This window comes from Pleurodeles waltl, chromosome 1_1 (assembly GCF_031143425.1).
Source record: "Pleurodeles waltl isolate 20211129_DDA chromosome 1_1, aPleWal1.hap1.20221129, whole genome shotgun sequence".
NCBI classification, from domain to species: domain Eukaryota; kingdom Metazoa; phylum Chordata; class Amphibia; order Caudata; family Salamandridae; genus Pleurodeles; species Pleurodeles waltl.
In genome coordinates this window covers 809,477,054-809,491,660 of record NC_090436.1, presented here as the reverse complement: position 1 = coordinate 809,491,660, position 14,607 = coordinate 809,477,054, and positions in this window count along the sequence as shown.

The window sequence follows — 14,607 nt, the reverse complement described above, 5'->3', positions numbered from 1 at the left end:
AAAGACCCTGCGCTCCAAGCATATGACACATGCAGTAAGGGAGTACCTAAATCTTTAATAACAATGTACAAAAAAGAACATAAAACTATGTAATACTCCTATACTAACCTAATCTATCCTAACTAGACATTACCCACAACTGGCCCTAACTAGCCTATGCTAAGCTTAATTACCACATTTAACAACACACTTTAAACATTAGGCCCCCACCCCCATTATATGATGAAACACATATACTAACCTAAACAGATACTAACTAATACGAAACAAATATTTTTTTTTGTTTTATAAAAAAAAATATTTTTAAAAAAGTTTTTTTAATTAAAATACATAAAAGCCCCAACATTAACCCCCACCCACTTACCCACAAACTAACATGTAATAATATGAATCCCCCAGCTACCTATCCTATCTTAACTACTACCCTACTCTAACCTATCACTTAACCCCCTAAATCCACTAAAAACTGAATAAGGAATGAGGACGGAATTAGGGCTGAGGGGAGGTAGGAGGTAAAGGTTTGCACTCCTCAGAGTCTTCTTTATAGCTTTTAGCCTCTGGCTATTTCTGTCCATGTCCTGCTGCAGAGTGTCCAGTTTTCTCAAAACTTAACGCATGTCCCTCTAGAGCTGGGAAATGGCGGCCATGTCCAATGCAGCAGATGTGGTGGTCTGTGTTGCAGAGGTTGTTGCTCCTGCAGGTGTGGTGGTCAGTGGTGATGAAGTGGAAGGTGCAGCAGGTGTGGTGGTTGTTGGTCCCGAGGTTGACGGTGAAGCAGGTGGGGCTGATGTCATGGTGGCCGCTCCGCTACTAGGTGCAGTTGTGGTGGTGGCTCCACCCGTTGTGGCCAATGCAAATTAGACAGGCAATCATCAGTGTCATCATTGTGTGATGCATGTACAGATGATAATCTAACACTCTACCTCAATTTGCACATGCAGTCCAAATCACAGTACAGATGATATAATATCCCTGACAAATGAAATGGCAACGCTGCCTACCCATCAAGTATTTAAAAGCACAGCAAAGCATAACAAGAGGTGCACCTATTAAAGTGATCTGTGCATTGATATAGTGTAATGTGTCACAATGCAAATGCAGCAAGTACTTCACAAGGGCCAGGTCGACTAATCTTGATTTGTAGATGTAATTGGCAGGATGGTATGCATTTGCTAATCCTAAGGAGTCAGTGTTGTTTGGGACACATGCATGCTTGAATGAGATGACTGTCATCTACACTGTGACCATCACATCTACCCATATATGTTCTTCCCCTACCCCTGTGACTCAGGGGGGATGGGCATGCAATACATCATCACAAATGTCTAGGAAAACCACGAAGCCATGTCCACTTGTACATGGATTTAGTGAGTGGAACATATGTGAGGGGGGCTGCCCCCTACGAATGAGGTATGCATAGGTCAATCACATCTACATTCATGTGTCCAGTTGTGGACAACCATCAACACCTGATCTGCCAACACAATTCCAAAATCACCCACACTGATGACAGCACACGTCTGGCCTTGACCTTCATGCACGCCTATTACATACCACATAAGTGTTGCATAAATGGAGTAGAACTTGTGGGGCTAGTTGCTGGGGGACAGTTACCCATGCAGTCCTAAATGTACATTACAATACAGGGATGCACAATTGTGTGCGGAAAACTGATGCATCACTGCCTTGTGAGAATGAGGGTATGACTTGGTGACAATATTCTGACACTAGAGCACTTCCAAGTCACATGTAGGCCTACATGTGGCTACTAAGCACCTTGTTCACATGCTGCTGCCTATTGCACAGCACAAGACTCCCAAGATATGACTCTCTGCCTGTGAATGTTGAACTCTTGCATGGAACATTATGTGAACATCCAGTCAAGTAATGTATCAGATCATGTGCCAGCTCATCATATCTTGCAATGATTGCAACACACAAGAGTCACTCACACAACATCTGCAATCACTACAAAGGACAGACATTATCACACTTAGTGTATGTCTGGGGCCTCAAATCAAGCCCCTTCTCCAATGGTATTGGGGGCCGGTCCACCTGTAAAATATGTAAAGGAAATATATGCTCAATGTCAGATCACTGTACAAACGTGTGGACAACATATCACAGTGTGGTGTAACATTTTATATGAGTGAGCTGCTGATCCTGCATGTAGACACTCCAACAGACATACCACTGCAAACTCACATTGACACTGACACTCCAGTGAGTGATAGACACATATCTGCACACGTGCACTAGGCCTAACAATCATGTGGTGCTAAACCTGACTACAAACATTTGTGGCTAATCCATTTCAGATGATACTCCCTGTAATGATTTGTAATTGGGTGACAATTTTAATGGCACTTCCCTGGTGCACTGCAACGCATGTAACTCAGGTATTGTGGCGTGACATGTGGCTCAATTTTCAGTCAGCAATTATCATGCATTCAGTGGTCCATAACAGATGTGGCACAGTTGTATGTAGGTAACAAATGACCCATTGGCAGTGTCCCCTAAGTCATATATGCCCCCTTTGCCAACATGATGGCAGGGATCATGTGTGTGTAATGATGACAATGTAGCACTAAACAGGGATAGCCCACTTTGCCGTCCCAATGCAGTGAAATGTGCTATGCTGACAGTGTCTTACCTGATCATCATTGATAGAATGCATGGGCACGGGTGTTGTCATTGCACCTGAAATGTGTTACTCACATTGTACCACATGTACCAAGATCAGGTTTTGTGAGTCACACATTGCGAGACTTAGCAACTCGTAATTTGCAAGTAAGATGTTCTGAGGTACAACGCTGTCAATGACACTGTTTGCAATTCACAAATGGGGTAGCGCATGACCTACCACATGAATTTTGATGAGATGGGTGCAATTTTGCAAACCCCTTGGGAATGGCGGCCCTCATAGGGACGCTGGCCTGTTGGGCTCAGCAGACCACCATGTCTGTGACTGCTTTCAAATAGAGATGTATAATGTTGTTTAAATGCAGCCTTATTTCACCAGGTGTAAACAGAAAGCATTTAAAAAAACAATATTATGACTCAAATATTTTTTTGAGGCACTCAGTGGTCTGTGGGACAACTTCCTGCTCAGAAACAATTACTGGGCATGCATTCACAAAGGGGAAGGGATCCCACGGGGAACCCTCCCCTTTTGCAAATGGGTTAGCACCAACTTGAAATGGCTGGTAGCTGAAATTGTTTAGTGGCAGCATTTGCGGTCAACAAAGAATCAATCAGCGGATTGTGACTCACTAACAGGAAAGGAACGCCCTTTCCTAAATGACACTAGCAAACCCTGTTTTGTCATTGGGCAATGTGATAATAGAAAGACAAATTGGGTGTGTGCATTTGAATGAACATTTTTCCTGACGTAAACACACAAAATCTGAAAACTAGGCAGTTTGTGAGAATTAAAAATAGCTTGTTACATGTGGCCCAAAGTAATAGTCGGACATGACTCAACAAAGCTCAGGACTGCATGGTTAACATGTATAGACATGTGGAATACATATCAGTGCTGGGACAGTAACAGTTTGTTCTACTTGCATTCAACATGGCCACAATCATTGCATGCAGCACCTTAAGACATCTGCTACTGTCACTCAGGAGCATTCTATTGTACACATTTGTCAATGTGATACTCACCAACGGCCACCGATCACCAAACCCAGGTGGTCCAACAGGTCCTGTTCTCGGGCCACCAGATCAGCCCAGCGATGCTTCAGCTGGTGCTCATTCCTTGTTCTGTTGAATACACATTGAGGTGGTAGAGCACCTTGTCCCACCGCAGCCTCCTTTCTTCTGTGTGATACCTCTGTGTCACCCGCCCACCCATCTGCAGTATCATCGACAGAAAGTGTCACACCAACCACACAAAGGCCCCAAGCTCCTCCTCACCCATGCGGGTCAGCCTCGCTCTTCTCAACCTGTTTGTGCACAACAATATAAACAGAAAAAGGGAAAAAGGAAGGAAAATAAATGTGAAAAAAGGAAACTTACAACCCAAACTACGAACCCCAACAAATGTAAGCCTCAAACAGACACCTGACAGTACAAATACAATTAAAAAAACACTAAACTACACAACAGCACTTAAGCAGGTACAATATACAAATAGAAGACACAAAAAGACACAAGAGAAACACCACAAGATACAAAAAAATGCAATCCAGACACAAGCAACACCAAGACACAGTCACACAGTCAAGAAAAAGCACAGACTGTAAAGTAAAAGTACATCCACAGTACCATGTCTGTGAACAGGATTTCCTGTCCCCTTTGCGGCCCGTTTTCCGTCTTGCATGTAATTATTTTGAAGCATACGATGTTTGCGAGAATATTTTCGATGCATAACCAACATGTACGGCAAAATACCATGCATTGCTGGGAAACTTCTATTTTAATGAAGCGCTGCATGCGTGTGGTGCACTGGTAGAATTAACGCTAAGGGCCCATGTATGTTTAGTTAGCGTTTGCTTTGTTTTTCAAAATTTTTGACTCAAACTGTGTTTGCGTGATTTTCAATTATTTAACATGCATGCACCCTGTATCAAGATGGAGATAGGATGGTATGGCCTGCAGTGTGTGGTATAGTGGTTGGACGCATGTGGTAGAGCATGCCACTGTGGCCCAGATTTATACTTTCTTTGCACCGCATTTCCTTCATTTTCTGATGCAAAAGCGATGCAAACTTAGAAAATACAATTGCATTTTGTCAGTTTGCACCGCTTTTGCGTCAATAAATGACGGCAATGCGGCGCAAACAAAAATTGAATTATGGCCTATGTGTTTGGTGTGTGAATGATCTATAACAACAATATGTGTGCTTCGGAAGGGACGGTATGCAATAGATTTGACGTAATGCTCATGTATGAATGTGTTACAAATGGGTATCTACATCAGATGCCAATCAGTGATGTACACCAGTCATGATATGTGTTTGTAATATGTGTTGACTAATTTGATGTGAGTAGTTGTTTGTCTTTGAGTACATTACATTTCACACGACAAACAAAACTCAGAGGTGATTGAGGATGGCTGATGAGTGGTAAGTCGAATATGTTACCCCTCAAATGTCATTATTTGTTGGCTACGACTTCATGGTGACTCATGTGTGGACCACCAATATGTTGGCCATGTGTACATGTTTGGTATGTACAGTGTTTGCGACACTGTGCCTTAATTCCTCCCATAAAAATATTATGTACATGTCAATTTGACTCATGAAAATTACATATGTTACTCATGTTGCTGTGGTCGACCTGCTGCCCTGGCTCCATGTGGTCACATATTTTCAGATGTGCATTCCACAGAAGTGTCCAGTTCAAGTATGTGGGCATGTGTACCCTTTGTCAGGATTGGCCTCCATGGTGTTACGTTTTTGTGCGGGTCTAGTCAGGAGTCTGTTAGGGGCAATCCTGGAGATCACAGAGTATCTTGCAAGGAAGAAGTGTAGCAATGCAGAAGAGCAGCTAAAGGCATACAAGGGGATAGGGCAGCTATGGTAAGGCAGATAAAACAGAAAAGTGAATATAGAGCAACCTTAGTGTGGACAAATATGGAACGGGTCAGTAATGGAAAAAACACTTATCACTAAGATTGTACACAAGGTTGGGCTAAGAACTTCCCACAGCAACAGGGAACGTCAGTGCCTCTGTGCAGATTAATCTCACAGCTAGTCAGCACGCAAGCCTTATAGAAAGGTGGCAGCAGAAGGGAATCTGTGTCTGACCCTTAGGGCACAAACAAGGATTGTACTTACATACACAAGATTAGCCCTTGATGGCCGGGCTGAAGTCACAGTAACAATTCCTGGAATACAGACATAGCACACTGTCACTGTTAGGCACTAATGACTACATGCAACACTAGACAAAGGATGGGGGCTGGATTAGCCGCCTGGAAACCAGGTGCCAGACCAAATACAAAGTAAAACACTTCTAGACAGGTGGGTACTGATGGTACACTTACCAGACTTGATACCCCAAGAGGAAACAGAAAGCAAAGGAACCAACTAGGACACAAAGCCAGGCACAGGGAACAGGCTCTGGTTGACACAAAGGCTGGAACAGGTCTGGGTAACGGAAAGCAGGCTCTGGCAGAAACAAACATGAACAAGGCTGAGAAACAGGGAGCAGAGTCTGACTGGAATAAGCAGGAACAACACTGGGTAGACAGAGAGCAGGTTCAGGAGTAATCAGTACTGTTACAATCCAACATGGGTCTGGAACACAAAGGAGCTTCAGGGAATGGCAGCTTCTAAGCAGTTCCAGGCAGCAGCAAGGCCAGGGCAGAGGCACATGGCTGGGCTGCACAAGAGAGGTCACAGGGGTGTGCAGTTTCAGTCACTCACAAGTCCTGGAGGAGAGAATCTAGTATAAAGGGACAACCTGACTTTTTCCATAGGAAGCAACGGACAGAAGATTACAGGTCTTACCAAGTACCAGGCAGTGTATTATGGGACCTGAAGTACATGCAGGCTAATGTAGTTCTTCTATAGCATGCCACATGGAAAAGGAAGCAAACATGAGTCAGAAAGGGAATCTGGGTGAGTGTGAAAGATGATTTCCAGGGTACAGATGGTCCATTTACATTGCCCTCTAGAGATGGGAGGGCAGAGACTTAACACATGGCAGTGGCAGGGCTTATTTCCAGGGATGGACTGCACGGGGCATGTGTTGTGAACATTGCTTGTCATACGCGGGATACTCATGAGATCCATTTTCAGAAATGATGCACCTCTTGTCACACAAACTCCTTGCAGAGATAGCAAATGTCACTTTTACTAATGTCAGGGGTTTGTTCATACATTCCTGTTATCACTGATATTTCACATCCACTGCCTCATGTATGTGCGCTTATTTACCTTATGATTGGAGATGTCATAGTTGTGTGTCATGTGCTACAGTAGACTATGTTGTCAACGTGGATGTGTGTCATATGCTGTGGTCCTATGATTTTGTCCTTCATATGTGAAATTCAAAAGATTAGTACTTTTTATATGTGGGTGATGTTAGCTGTACAATCATACACATCACATGTGATGTTGCATCAGAAGTAGTCAGATTTGTCTTTGTGACATGCACCCTGAAGTAATACTCACATTCCTAAAAAACATGTGATGGAGAATTAAGTAAGCAGAGCAGGATTGTGTGATAAAGTAAGGTGTTTAATTACACGTCCTAACAAGGTGTTTAGAGTGACTATTGGTGAAAAACCTTTTGAACAATCTGGTGTCTGTGGCGCATTCCTGCAGCTGTGTTTTGATGCTCCCCCTCATTTTCCCTGGCACCATCCTCCTCCTCCTCAGGCAGTTCTTGCTCTGGCTCATATAGGGGGATGTTCCTCCTCACACAAATGTTGTGCAGAATTGCACATGTAAGTATTATTTTACACACAATGTGTGGGACATATAGGCTGCTGCCTCCTCTGATGTCCAGGCACCTGAATCTGGACTTCAGGATGCCAAAGCTCCTTTCTACAATGGGACATGTCCTCTGATGTGCCTCATTATAAGCACAATATGCTGCTGTGCTTGGGGAATGGGGTCATGATCCATGGTTGGATCCCGTAACCCTGATCAGTTAAAAAAGAAAATAGGAGTGAGTATTTTGTTAGTGCTTGCAACAGGAATGTCATGTAGCATCGCAATTGATATCTTGTGTCACCTGTAACTCGTATGTGTTTGTGGTATTGTGTGAGATCCTTGGCTTCTGTGAGTTTTTTTCTGCAGTGGGTTGTTTCACTTGACAACTTGTGTTTGGCTCATTGACGTGGTATTTATGATTTTGTTTCCGAACTGCTGGTCAGTATGTATGTACCATGCATTGTGTAGTGTCCCACACGTTTTAGTGTGCTTTTACTGGAGGGGACATGATACTTCCACACACACAATAGATTCCGATGCAGTGGTAAGATGGATGCACTGTATGGCCTGGACATCCCATCCAATCAGACATATGTCATTGCAGATGAAATGCAACAGTGAGGCCCTTTGATTTGGCTCGTGAAAATGCACAACACATCTCCATAAGTTGACAGCTCTGAGGTGTTCAGTATTGACAATGCATAATTGTCCCATGTGTGATTTGGTTCTATGCAAACCTTTGGAGTTCCCTCTGCCAGTGGCTCATGTGCAACCGTGCACCTACACTACCAAACTTGCTCCAGGTAACTTGGCTAACTGCCTTGTGGAGGTGGTTGCATCTGTGCAGGAAGGGCCATCTCCCTGTAGATCTGATATCTTGATGGACAATTGGCTCATTCAGTGTGTGCAGCAGTGTACAGTTTGCATTAGTGCCACATCAATATGTCCACTTCCTTATTGCTACCTGGCACCCAAGGAGTGATGTATGATGTTAGGACTGCCTCAGTATTTCTGTGTCACCTACATGTGAATCTACATCATCATGCTATGTGTCTCATGGTGTTAGACCTGCAGCAACACACATTGAACACCCCTTCCACGATACATATTGCTTGGGAGGGTGTCGGATTGACTATGTGGCCTAATGTAATAGTAAATGGTTCATCTTCCAAGGTGTACTTCCAGTGCAGGCTATGTCATTGTCACCGTGTGCTTTGACATTGGTCCCTTGTGGCTCTAGAGAGGCAGCTAATGTTATTGGCAGCCGTCATTTGTCCATATGTGTGTATCCCATTGTGTTAGGGTGTACAACATAACTACCAGTGTCACACCTCAGTGTCTTCCTGCCCACGTGTCAATGTAGTGGTGTATGTATTGTGTGTCCTACAGGGTTGCTGTGCCGTGTGTAGATTGCTAGGTTTATGGACTTACAGACAAGAAGGCCATTGCCATATCATCCTTCCTTATAGTGCTGATTGATGGTGCTATGGCGGAAGATGAAGGAATCATGTACACTCCCAGGATACTTGGTCAAGATGTTGGTAAACAATCCCTAGTGGTCAATTATGGTCTGCACATTTATGGACTGGGTGTGCTTTCTGTTCCAGAATGGATGCCCTGTTGCTGCAGGTGGTACGATCTGGACATGGGTGCAGTCAATTGCACCAAGCACATGCTGGAAACCTAATATTTGATAAAACCCCTGTTTAATCTCCTGTTGCTTCTGCTGGGTTTTGGGGAAGCTGATGTGAGAGGGTGTGAGGGAGATGATGGCATCTAGGACCTTGGGAAGGAAGGTGGAGAATGAGGGCTGTGATATTCCAGTGACCAGGGCACCCTTTGTTTGGAAGGAGCCACTTGCTAACATATGCAGGACAGCTGGCAGCTTGGTCACCAGTGGTGTATTGTGTGGTGTCTGCAGGCTGGCTGTTATATGTGGCTCAATTTGGCACAGCTGCTGGATGGCTTGTTAGTTGAGTCTATACCTCCGGATGATGTCCTGTTCCCTGAGGCCCTGGAGGGTTGTCCTGATCCTGAAGACCCTCTCCTGCCTTCTGCGTTGCCTGTGGGAGTCACTTTGAGGTGGTGGTGGTGGCTGCCGCTTTTGGTCCTCTGCTCGGCGTCATCTAGCATGCTGTATCAGCAGCACCACCATGTTGTCCTGTTGAGCTATGATGTTGCTTGTGTGTGTTTTCCTCATTTTAACGCCTGCCCTGACCCAGGTGTTAAAATTCCATGCAAATTGGGCTGAGCCTCATTTTTCGGGCCCGCCCCCCACCTGTGTGTCATTTTTTGCCTGTTGGATAAATATGGCGCTAGGGTGTTTGAGTCATTTTTTGGACGGGAACGCCTACCTTGCATCTCATTGATGGAAGGTGGTTTCACGCATCCTTAAAATGACGCAAACTCCATATTTTTGATGCGAGACAGGTCTAGCGTCTAAATATAAATATGGAGTTATTTTTGCACTGGCTTTGCGTCCAAAAAACTGACGCAAATCCGGCACAAACAGAGTATAAATATGGGCCTAGGTGCCCAGTTGCTGCAAAGGCACAGGTACGCTTCCTGGCAATAATGTCTTCCACCTCCTTACATAGATGTATCTCAAATAACTAAATGTGTGAAGTTCCCATTCCAATGAATGTGAAGAAATCAGCTCGAGTGCACCTTTGAACTTTAGAGACAACATTGTTTCTATTTAAACTGAGACTGAACGTAACGTTGAAGGTGTTCAAATGGTCAGTCAATGGCCTCAAGCCAGTTGGACATTTGGTATGTAAACAAGATCATTATCTGCATTCAGTGTGATGGTGTGAACATCTCCATTGACAGTTACTGCATGTACTATACGAAAACATTTCATATGGCAATCTTGTGGCCCAATTGCCAGTAACAATGCTATAAGTGACAAGGCACATCCATGTAGTGTGCCTCTCTTTACTGATCAGGGTTTGAAATAACCCTGGTGGCGTTTGAGTACAAGAGCTCAATCCATCAATTGCAGAAGTTTCAGTAATGCTGTTAAGAATGTGCAAAAGCCTCTGTATGCTCGGAGAAGAACACCTGCCTAAGCAATTCTGCTATGGTCAGGGTGAAGCAGTCCAGGCAGGACCACCAATTATTGTGTGGTTAAGTCTTTCCCTAATATTTTTCAATCCATATGAAACATCAACAAGGCATAGATTAATAAGCTGTCTAACACATCACAATTAGGTCTTGCCAGTCCTGCAGTAATGGCTTCTTGGATGACCGGAGGCAACACATACAGAATGTGGCTTGGAAGCGCATTCACTGAACACAATGTGAATGCTTACCTACTTGAAGGTTAAAGTATATTCCATAAGAATGGTGTAAATATGGAAGCAAAACAATGATTAAATACATAAAGACTGAATGATGGTCCAGACAATATATAGAGAAATTGAACCCCTGGGAAGCTCAGAGTGACTAAGCAAAACGTGTTGGCTGTATGATTGCATTTTATGGAGAGAAAGAATTGGAAGACTGATAAAGGAGACCATTTGTTTACAAAGAAGTAATCCTGAGATATCTGAAGTCGTAATTCTCCTCTGTTGATCTAGACCAATCAATATATGCCTACTCCAGAAATGATTTACCTCACTCACTTAGAGCAGTATAAAATATATATATATTTAATCAATGTATACAGGCTTGCCCTGCTGCTGACCATACCTACGTGGAAGCCCCCAGCCAGTACAAATGGTACACAGGTGGGGACACAGAATAAGCTAAGAAGCCATTTCTATACCCTACCAGAGCTGGAGGAAAGCTGATGAGGAGGAAACAATCTATAATTGCATGTGTTCAGAGTATTAACACCTGTCTGAAAAAAAAAGTATTTCCCTTTGCCAGTGTTTTAATGTGTGCCTTTGTTCTTCTTTGTGAGACCCCCAATATGAACTTTCTGGGACCTACTAGTTCCCATCTGATGTGATATTAACTAATAGCTGTTATAAGCCTGCATGAGCCTGGTTGCCACAAGGGGTGTCCCCTAGCCACACTTGGGAATCCCCTGCTCCTGTCTTGCAGTGCAGAGGCCTAGTACCCCATTGACGTGTGCTCTAGGTAGGTCCACATAGCTGAAAGAGGGCCCGAGTAATCCTAATATGTGTCCTTTTCCTTGTGGGCCCACACAACTGTTGTATCTGTGATTGAGAGGCCCATCTGACCTCCCCAGTACCAAGATCAGCTCTTTTGATTGTAGTACCATTGACATGATGTCCAGGGGCCCTGAAGCAGAGAGCAGCTATTCAGTTCCACAGCTTTGAACCCTAGAGTACGAGAAAGCCAGACTGTAATGTGGGGGAGAAAATCTGTTTTCATCTTTTACATGCAGTCCCAATTGTATTTTGCTAATTGTACAATTGTGCTGTTTATTATCGATTACTAAAACATAAGCAATGTGTGAAGAGTTGCAGTGATTTTTGCCAGATCCTATTCCTCTGTACATTCTTTAGTTATGAACAGCATAGCCAACAAGGCTAACCTAGCGCCGCAAAAGCAGAACATCATGCAGAAATGTAAAGCCCTGTTGTTCGCCTTCTGCGCCCTAGCCAAAAGGTTAAAAGGGCCCTCGTACAAACCTTTACTGTCTGTCATGTTGGCCAAATTCTTTCTAGGTGTCACATATGGAAGCGCAGCACTATACGGGAAAGATGCCTTGCTCCTGGATCAGCAACAAATACAAATCTACAAACAAGTTTTTAATCTTCCCCGTACTGCTTCCCCTGCACAGGTTAGGTTAGAATTTGGCCTTAAACAACAACACCTGGACAGGAAAGTACATACAATAAAGACCTGGTATAAAATAAGAAGAAACAATGCCAGCCCTTTGGTCGTGGCTTTATGGAATTCAGTAAGCAATGATACAAAGCCAGTATAAAACAGGTATTTATAGCATTCTCCTCAAGAGTCACAAATGGTACACCTATGGGACTCTAATATCTCTAATATGTCATATCCCCTCCTGTGCTGTGTGTTAAAAAAGGAAATATGTCTGCAATCCTTCCTAGATGATAAATGTAAATTTGCCTGGTTTCTTATGCATACTTACATCACCTTGGCACCATCACAATATCTGATTTCAACATTTTCAGTACACATCAAACGCTACCTGTTTGCACTATACCTAGGATCCCTTCCATCTAGAGTGGATCAACCACTGTGGAAGAAACATACTGATCCAGACACATCGAACAGTTTGCGCTTAACAATTGTTTAGTTACTTTTATTATTGTTTTAGTATAAATTCAAGAATCTTATAGTGGATAGCAAATTTTAATTGTATTTAATCAGTTGGCTATTTTTGCTAAGATTTTGATTAATCATGCAAATAAATAAATAAATAATTTTGTACATTCTTTAGTTATGAACAGCATAGAGTTTGTGATCAACAGGTGACCTTAAGCAGAGTATATTGTGTGTCTCTTTGAAGTTAAATGCTGTTAATGCATTTCATGGTGCTATTATGTTGCTTATTTGATATGTATGGTTTTCGTTGTTACTTGTTATATTTGTATAGATTGACTAGAATAATTGTATGACACTTACAGAGTTGAGAAGGGGTGGGAGGTCATCTTCCCAACGTAGCCAGAGTAGCCAGAGTCTTTGTTAGTGGAAACACCTGCAATGCAACTGTAATATTGCTAGTTGTTCCATGCAACCGCAGTGCTGGGGAAACCACCTGTCTAGCTAGATATAGTTCACATTTATAGAAGCCTGTGGTGAACCTGAGTTTGTTGTGGATAGTGTTGCCTGGAGGCTGAAGATTACTTGTTATAAGTTTCTGGCTTTACACCAACCATTCATGCTGTTAAATGTTTCTGTTTGCGAGAAACATCGGGCATAATTTAGATACTGATGGACAAGTTACTCCATCTTAATGGTGACGGCTATCTCACCTGCCAAAATCTAAATACGATTATGCCCTAAGGGATTTAGATTTCGGTGGATGGGATATCCGTTACCGTGGTGACGGAGTAACTCATCTGCCAATCAAAATCTAAATCAGGCTCATTGTCTGTGGCCCATGTACTTTCCATGTATACTATTGTGTGATATCAGTTTGTAGAAAACTGACACCAATAAAGTTAGGATGGGTTTATTTCCAACTGCGGCATACACATTTGTATCTTCCAATATCCCTTCCTTGAATGACCGTTTCCCCCACTCTAATTCCGCTGCCTTCCACTCTCTCAATTCTATTACCTTCAACCTTCTAATAATATAGTCTCATCTTACAACACATTTTCCCTCTTTAAACAAAATAAAACGTATGCACTAACCTAAAGGAAAATAAGTACTGTATACCAATATACATTAAAGGTCTTAAACAAAACCTTTAAATTTGATGGGCCAACATCTTCTTCTAGCATTGGATTTCACCCGGGATGCAACAGAACTATTATTCATGGTAATATCATCATCATTGCCCACCAACTCCGTAATTATCTCATGTCCAGCAGACCTGTTTCCCATGACTGCCTGTTGTTCATGATCCACCCCTTACTGCATACATTTAACAGACCGCAAACCATACCCAACCTTAACCAAAGATTCAGCACCACTTCCGTCATCACGGTACCCACCATTTTTACTGCACTTCGCCACACACACCTCCTCACTTTCCACACTTTTCCATCCTGGGTAACCACACTTTTTCTATAAACTTTAACCACCATCAAGGGTCTTCCAAACATTGGCACACCCTTCTCCACAAACCCAGGCTTGCGTATTCTAACCCAATCACCAACAGCAAAGCCAGGTTCTTTCTCCCTCGACTTGCCATCATACAGCTCCTTGAATTTCCCTTGTTTTCTCCTCACCCTTTCTCTGACCTCTTTCATAGAAACATTCTCCCAATCCTTACCTTGTTTCTTCCTTAACCACCACGGACATAGCTTAGACACAGGATCTCTAACTTTCAGCAATCTGAACGGGCTCACCTCTGAAGTACATTGTGGAGTGATACGATAACACCATAACTTCTCTCTCCACTGTCCTCCAAATCCTAGTGCCAAAAAAATACTATCCTCAAGAACCCGGTTGAATCTCTCGACTTGACCATTACCTTGTGGTTCATAAAGTGGAGCAGAAACATGTTTGATATTGCTGTATTTAAAAAAACTTTGCATTTCACTAGCAACTAACTGGACACCTTTATCTGAAATCAAAACTTCAGGATAACCTTCTCTAGCAAA